The 7,965-nt window shown below is 47.6% G+C and overlaps 1 long non-coding RNA gene across 1 annotated transcript; it reads left to right on the plus strand.

Annotated features, from left to right (window-relative positions):
* Positions 1 to 3,161: 3,161 nt before the first annotated feature.
* LOC135823934 (uncharacterized) lies at positions 3,162 to 4,118 on the plus strand. Its single transcript, XR_010554803.1, has 4 exons — positions 3,162 to 3,344; positions 3,430 to 3,570; positions 3,718 to 3,784; positions 4,059 to 4,118. It is a non-coding gene; the product is annotated as an uncharacterized LOC135823934 (long non-coding RNA).
* The last annotated feature ends 3,847 nt before the right edge of the window (positions 4,119 to 7,965 follow it).

Below are 7,965 nucleotides of genomic sequence, written 5' to 3' on the forward strand. Positions count from 1 at the left end.
CAGGGTGATTTCATGTGCGCACCATCAAGGAATGCGTCAATCATGACAAGGTTCCATCATGAATGTGAAGACTTCGAGACTCGTCATGCCTTTGACATGGACCATTTATTCGTTCCAGATTCACCTTTGTTTCACGAGTGGACATCTGCTAAAAATGTCGCAATGAAAAAAAAAATGAAAAAATAAAAAATAAAATAAATGAAAAAATCCAAGCGCGTTTTGTATGGTCATACCTCAAAAAGAAGAAGATTAAGTTCCAGTACGAAGCTACCAAGTCCGATTTGAACAAGGTTGCGGGGCTCGAGTCTCTCAGGTGCCGGTGGCAATTCATGTTATTATTATTATATTTATTTTACTAAGGTGTTTCCCACAGACCATGTGTTTGGTTAAGCTGCACAAGCAGCGCATTACTTTATCCTTCCACTAATTGTTATCGGCCAATCAGCATACTCTCACCACCTCACATCCAATCAGCATACCCCACGTCACACTAACGTTACACAAACTTGTCTCAAATATGCGAAAAAATGGTACTGTATCATAGCAACATCCTCCTGGATAATGAACAAAATAACGATTAAAACACAACAACCGACAACAACCGACAACAACCCACAACAACCAACAACAATCAACAACCAACAACAACAACAGCCAACAACCGACAACAACCGACAACAACCGACAACAACCAACAACAATCAACAACCAACAACAACAACAGCCAACAACCGGCAACAACCGACAACACCCAACAACAACCAACAACAACCAACAGCAACCAACAATCGCCAACAACAACCAACATCAACAAACAACAACCGACAACAACCGACAACAACCGACAACAACATCCAACAACCAACAACAACCGATAACAACCAACTACAACCAACAACAACCAACAACAACAACAACAACCAACAACCGACACCAACCGACAACAACAACCAACAACAACCAACAACAGCCAACAACAACGAACAACAACCAACAACAACCAACAACAACAACCGACAACAACGGACAACAACCGACAAGAACCAAGAACAACCAACACCAACCAACAACAACACCCAACAACCGACAACAACACCCAACAACCGACAACAACCGGCAACAACAACCAACAACAGCAAACAACACCTGACAACACCTGACAACAACCGACAACAACCAACAACAACACCCAACAACACACAACAACAACAACCAACAACAACCAACAATAACCAACAACAACCGACAACAACCGACAACAACCGACAACAACCAACAACAACCGACAACAACCAACTACAACCAACAACAACAACCAGCAACCGACAACAACCGACAACAACATCCAACAACAACCAACAACAGCCAACAACAACAACCAACAACAACCAACAACCGACAACAACCAACAACAACCAACACCAACCAACAAGAACACCCAACAACCGACAACAACACCCAACAACCGACAACAACCGACAACAACAACCAACAACAGCCAACAACACCTGACAACAACCGACAACAACCAACAACAACCAACAATTACACCCAACAACAACCAACAACAACCAACAATAACCAACAACAACCAACAACAAACAACGACAGCAACCGACAACAACCGACAACAACAGCCACCAACAAAATCAACAACGACGACGATAACGACGACAACAACCCACAACAACAACATCAACAACGACGACGATAACGACGACACCCACAACAGTGTCCGGTAATGTGTGGTAGAGAATGGCAGTCAGCCAGACTGAGTACAGTTGAACATGTATAATAATAATAACACATTTCGCGTAGTTGAGCACTAAATAAAGAAATTCAGTGTTTTTCCCACTTCTGTCTTGTGAGCATCATCAGCAAGGTGTAGTAGCTGCTGATACTGATTTGTCCTCGAGTGTCGAGCTGCACAGTTTCTTCCAGTCTGTCTTGTCCTCTGCTTGTTGCCGGCACCTGGAAAGGTCTTCCATGGTCTTCATGGGCACACCCAGCTTATTCAACTGAGCGAGCAGACTTGTGGCTAGTGTCAACCTTGGCCACCCACGGGGTGCTTTGTTGCCCTTGTCCAAAGAGCCGCTCATGGCTACTTAGGGTGGCGTGTCCGTGTCTGTCTGTAGCACATGACTGGTCATTCGTAGTCGCCTACATGCAGCTGTGTCATGTATTACTACAAGAACTCAACCAAGTCCTCAGCAGTCATGGAGTAGCGGCAGGTTAGGCAAGTAGGGCTGGGGGCAGAACTGATCCACTCCTTGATACAGTGGAAGTGAAATTCATGACCACACTCCAACTTGGATAGAGGACGATCCAGGGCATCCTGACAAATCACACAACTGGACTCATGACTTATTGCTGACGAGTCTACCTTAGCAGGCACTACATTGATGTACTGCAGCTCCATGGGGTGTATTGCCTGGTCTTGATGGTGGTCACCATAATACACCCCGTTGAGGTACCACTGATAGACACCCTCCTCCTCCTGAGAGATGAAAGCAGGTCCATCTTCCCTATGCCGAAGGTTGTATCGGTACCACTCCCGTACACGATTGTTACCTTCCCTGTGTATAACCGCTGGCGCATTCTCCCTGTGGAGCCTTCCTTGGTGATACCACCGTAGAATACAGCATGTGGCGTCACAATAACTGGCTGCAGGACCGCCGGCTCTAGGCGCCGTTGAGGTAGTACTCGATGCTACCCCGTCCTATCCAAGCCCGTTCATTAACGCGATGAAGGCGACCTTCATAGCACCAGGCGGACACTCCCCTACTATCAACAAGAGCTGGTCCGTCCTCCCGATGGAGTCTACCATCGACGTGCCAAATTTCTTGCTGCGCGTTTTGATCTGCCACCTCCACAACAGTTCGTATTGGCGTCCGCCTTTCTATTAGTAAAGGACCCGTGGTGAGAGACCACGACCGGTCGTCCACGTCTACACCGAATGTATCAGCCATATCTATTTACTGAGAATAATGTAACAACTCCTCCACAAACGCTTCTACAACTGACGTCTTCTTCATCCTGGTTTTTTCCTCTTGGTGGTTTTGGATAAGAGTTGAAAAGTCCAAGAGGTCAACTGATGACCTTTGCGTTACTTGGTATGATTGGGTTTTAGCGGATGATGTCGGTATGCAGCTGGGGAGCGAATTCGACAGGAAGAAGGTAAAGGTCTTGCTTTGCGGTTCACACCTTCACTTCAGTATCATTACAGTCCAAATGGCTTTCACTTGTCACTGTAGCGTTCGAATGTCAGGGGTAATACCCCTATTCCAGCACCTGAGGCGGTGCGTCAAGCGCCGCCTCTTTCTCATCATATATTGTGACAAATGGTAAGTGTGCAGTGCTCCTAGCTCTCTCCCCCGACAAAAGAGCTCTATGACACTGTGCTTTCTGCGGTTTCTTTCGTTTTTACAGTGGAGAAAGGCTGGTGGGAGGCCCAGCCGTGGCCGCACACCTGGCGGGTGCGGCCCATCTAACCCGTTACTGGGAGGGCCGGCAGGTCGGGCTGCTGTTGCAGTCCGACTACCGGGACGCCGTGGAGCGTATTAGGACCCTGTAAGTAAGCACTGCTCTGTCTACATGTATACTTATCCCCCTCGTTATAGCGATACTTACTTGTTTCGTATCCTCTTGTCTTTAATACCCTGCTTCCGTATTCGTGACACTAATAGTGTTTGTGTGCGCTCATGCTTGGTTTTACAGATGATGATGATGTATGAAGGTCTGGACCTGCCGTCTTCGGGATGTGCCATTTGTTTCAAAATTATTTGTAAGTACTTGTAACAGGCGTAGTGTAGTAACTGTGTGTGTAGTGTAGTAACAGTGCAGTCGTAATGTGTTTTGTGATGGTCCTGTGCAGTCGTAATGTGTTGGGCTACTGAAGTACACTGCATGAAGGGGTATGTGTGGGTGCTTCGACACATTCTCGTGCTTCCTAAACCCTAGATATGTGTATAGCACTATAACCTAGATGTGTGTGTGTGTGTGTGTGTGTGTGTGCCCGCGCATGCATGCGTGTGCGTGCATTGTGTTCTCTTCTACAGACTCATCCAAGTCCATTTAAATAAAAGTGCATTATAGTAAACAGTATTGTGTTTTGTTACAGTGAATATGTGGGGAATGGTGGATATGCCTTAGTGTGACTGGATACGTGCGGGTTGTGACTCTTTGCTGGTCACTCTGGATTCTCCAGTATAGATTCGGTGCAGTGCAGAGGGGATTTGCGGTGCGTAGCAACACTGCTTCACTGTGACACCCCTTCAATAATTGTTTTGATGCATGATACTCCGGGCGTAGCCGGTTGATTCTTACTGTATCCCGATCAAAATAGAAATATGCATCTAATGCACCTGCATGGATAGTAGGCATTTCCCAAATCGGCCGGCCGAAAAATTCGCCGAAGAAAGTGGTTTTGAAGAAATTACCCATCTTTTCGCCGAATTTTCAAATTTCGCTTGTTGAATTAGCCGAAAACCGATGTTTCAGTGCTTCAACAGAGTGTGTGTGTAAATGTACATGACGTAATGGGAACGGTGACTTCAAGTACTACGTTGATCCGAGTTCTGATCTTGGGGCTCATAATATGGCCGAATTTGAACATTCTCTTAACCGATCGAAAAGCCGATTAGGCATGCTCTGCATGGGCAACTTGTCAATCAGTGCACATCTACGATGTGCAAATAAAACGAATGCACGGAACGTGAACTTGTTTGCTGCACATCTACGAAGTGCGAATCAGGGAGTAGTATAATGACACGTGTACTGTACACCTTGTGTTGCACTGCGTCTTTTCCACACGCATAGGACCACTGAAGGTCACACGCTCCGCGTGCGTATGCACGCATGCGCAATATGTCATTCACTGCATGCAATGCACATCTACGATGTGCAAATCAGGGGATAGTACGTATTTTACTACTCCCCAGTGCGAATGCACCGAACGTGCACAAGTGCACGTTCGCCATCTATGGCGAAAAGAACCTTAAGAATGACATTTATGGCATGCCAGGGGTCAAAGGTCAAACTCTGGGGGATCCCGGGGCCAGACCCAGCACGACCGACACAGTGTGCCTTATTTGGACCAAAGGTCAAAGGTCAAAAAGTGTGCCAGAACCTGCCCCGCACTTACTACTGCCCTGCTGTCATGATAGTGACAGTCACCGCGGTATGTTTTGTCAACGTCGCCCGTGCACTCTTCTGTCAAGTCCAAAGTGCTCACATACTTGGCAATGTTTTTGCAGTGATTAACTTGTATCCTAGTTATGTCACGGGTAACTTTAATGAAGTACCCGCAGGCCGTGTCGATCTGCACATCGTCCACTCTCTCATGTACTTGGCCTGCTTTGTCTGTGTATCCATTTCATGTGCGATCCACAAAATCGACTAGACAGTGGGTGCAATACGCTCTCTACCTGAAGACGTTCTTCTGGCGACATCTCGCCATGTACTTGGCCTGGCTTTGTCTGTGTATCCATTTCATGTTCGATCAACAAAATCTCAATGCACTACAGAGACTAGACAGTGGGTGCAATACGCTCTCTATCTGAAGACGTGAACCATTAAATTTTTTGGAAAAGTTATACGTACACCTGAAACGTAATGAAGTACAGGAATAGAGAGAGTGACTACAATACGCTCTCGACCTGATAATAGTGATAACGTGAGTACAAGACACTCTCCACCTGATAACGTGTTAGAAGGTAACGTCATGTCTACAGTCCCACCGTACCCTTCCGACACGACTGTAGACCATTACATTTTTTTGAGAAGTTATACGTACACCTTAAACGTAATGAAGTACAGGAATAGAGAGAGTGACTACAATACGCTCTCGACCTGATAACGTGAGTACAAGACACTCTCCACCTGATAACGTGTTAGTAGAAGGTAACAGGTCTACAGTCCCACCGTACCCTTCATCATTCCTCATTCACCATCGCGCGATACCCTGGCACACACTGGCAACATATCAATGGGGTGCCTTACCGTCGTCTAGAGGAGACGTCTTCGCAGCAATATTTTCCCTCCTGCGCATTCAGTCGCCGACGCGACAGCGTTCACGGGGCCGTTCCAGTTGCGGAAGACATTCGATTCATCGGGCCAATTCAGAAACAGGGCCGTGGACACACAGGGGGCAGAGGAGAGACATTGTTAGTGGACAAGAAATATGCAGTGGCAAGTGGCGAGTGCCGCATGGATGTCAAGTTGTCATGCACAATTCAGCTATTACTTACGGTCCAGTTAGTCCTGCCATTGCTCGCTCGTCCTGGTTCCTCCTCGTTCGTCTTCCTGCACGTCTGCACTTCTCCTTCCCCACCGTTGGCTTTGCGGTACGGGGGTGCAGGAAGGAATTCCCACCATGTATCCATGTACATGAAGTCCCACCATGACTCTCCATGTACATGTCCACGGCCACGTCAGCAGTTTGTACAGTACCGGAAGGAGTTCCCACGATGTCTCCAAAGGCCTAGAGCGGACGTCTTTGCAGCAATTCTTTTCGCCCTGCGCATTCAGTTCGCCGACGATGTCTCCAAAGGCAAAGGCCTAGAGCCTAGTAGAGGGGACGTCTTTGCAGCAATTCTTTTCACCCTAGTACCCTGCACATTCACTCCGCCGACACGACAGCGTTTACGGGGCCGTTCCAGGTGCAAAAGGTCCACGTCAGCAGTTCTCAACTATTTCGCGTACGGGATAGTCGCCGCGACAGCGTTTAAGGGGTCGTTCCAGGTGCAAAAGGTATCCATCAATGGCACTTTGCAGTATGGGGTACGGAAAAGGGGCCTCCTCGTTCGACTTCGTCGACTTCTGCAGTTCTCCTTCCCGTCAGGGGTACCGAAAGGGGCCTCCTCGCAGTTGTCCTTGCCGTCAGGTCCACGTCATGCAGTTCTCAACTATTTCGCGTACGGGATAGTCGTCTTTGTCGTACGCGACATCGGCGTTTACCGAGTGGCATTGGCACAAAGCAGACCGTTGACGGGGTCACGTGTCAAAAAAGTATCAACAAAGTGTCGACTACGTGTAGACCACGTGTATAGCGGTACACTCAGCGGTACACTAATTCTCGTGCCATTCTCGTGTCACAAGGGAGGTTCTGCTATACGTGAAACGTAGAGAAATCACGTAGAGAGCAGGTGTCTGGGTTAGAGTCTACGGCTTCGCGTGTTTTGGCTCCAGATTTCTACGCGGAGATGAGGTTCTCTACGTTGTGGCACACGCAGAGAAAATGCGTACGGATTTGCTGGGTATCGATTACTGCCATGCAGAAAATTGCCAAATATGGAAGGGGAAAATCCCAGTACACATTCCACGTGACTTCTCTAGGTGAAACGTAGAGCAGAACAGGATTTCTTTACGTTACGGGAACGCGAAGAAAGTTCGCGTGATTCTTTGCGTCGCGTTCCCAAAACGTAGAGCAGAACCTCCCTACAAAACTGGAACATCGAGTACCAGTATGGAAAGGCTTCAGACAGGAAGCCTTTCCAATCTAGTTGTGGCCATGGAAATCCATGGCCACGAGATTCCTGGTCCCGCATGCAATAGCGTATCACCGTAATAAATATGCGTACGAACTGTTGCATAAAGAGCGGGAGCCATGTGGGGAAATATAAAATAAAGACGATTATGAACCCGTTTACGGGAGATAGATAAATAATAAAACAACTATTAAGGCATACTTGTCCCGTAGAGGCCTAAAAGGCACGTGCCAATCGTATGGATACGACACATATGTGGCCTGTCGTCTGGTGCCGTTGGACAAGAAGCCTGGTGTTCGGCCGATCGGAATAGGCGAAGTGGTCAGTTGTGTTGTTGTTGATTTTTATTTTGCTTCGCAAGGCCAAACGGGCAATGGTGCCCAATTCTATGGAAGCGAATTTCAAAAGGGAGAGAGCTACGGGGAGAGAGAGAGAGAGAGAGAGAGGGAGAGAGAGAGAGAGAGAGAGAGAGAGAGGG

Source organism: Sycon ciliatum, chromosome 8 (assembly GCF_964019385.1).
Source record: "Sycon ciliatum chromosome 8, ocSycCili1.1, whole genome shotgun sequence".
NCBI classification, from domain to species: domain Eukaryota; kingdom Metazoa; phylum Porifera; class Calcarea; order Leucosolenida; family Sycettidae; genus Sycon; species Sycon ciliatum.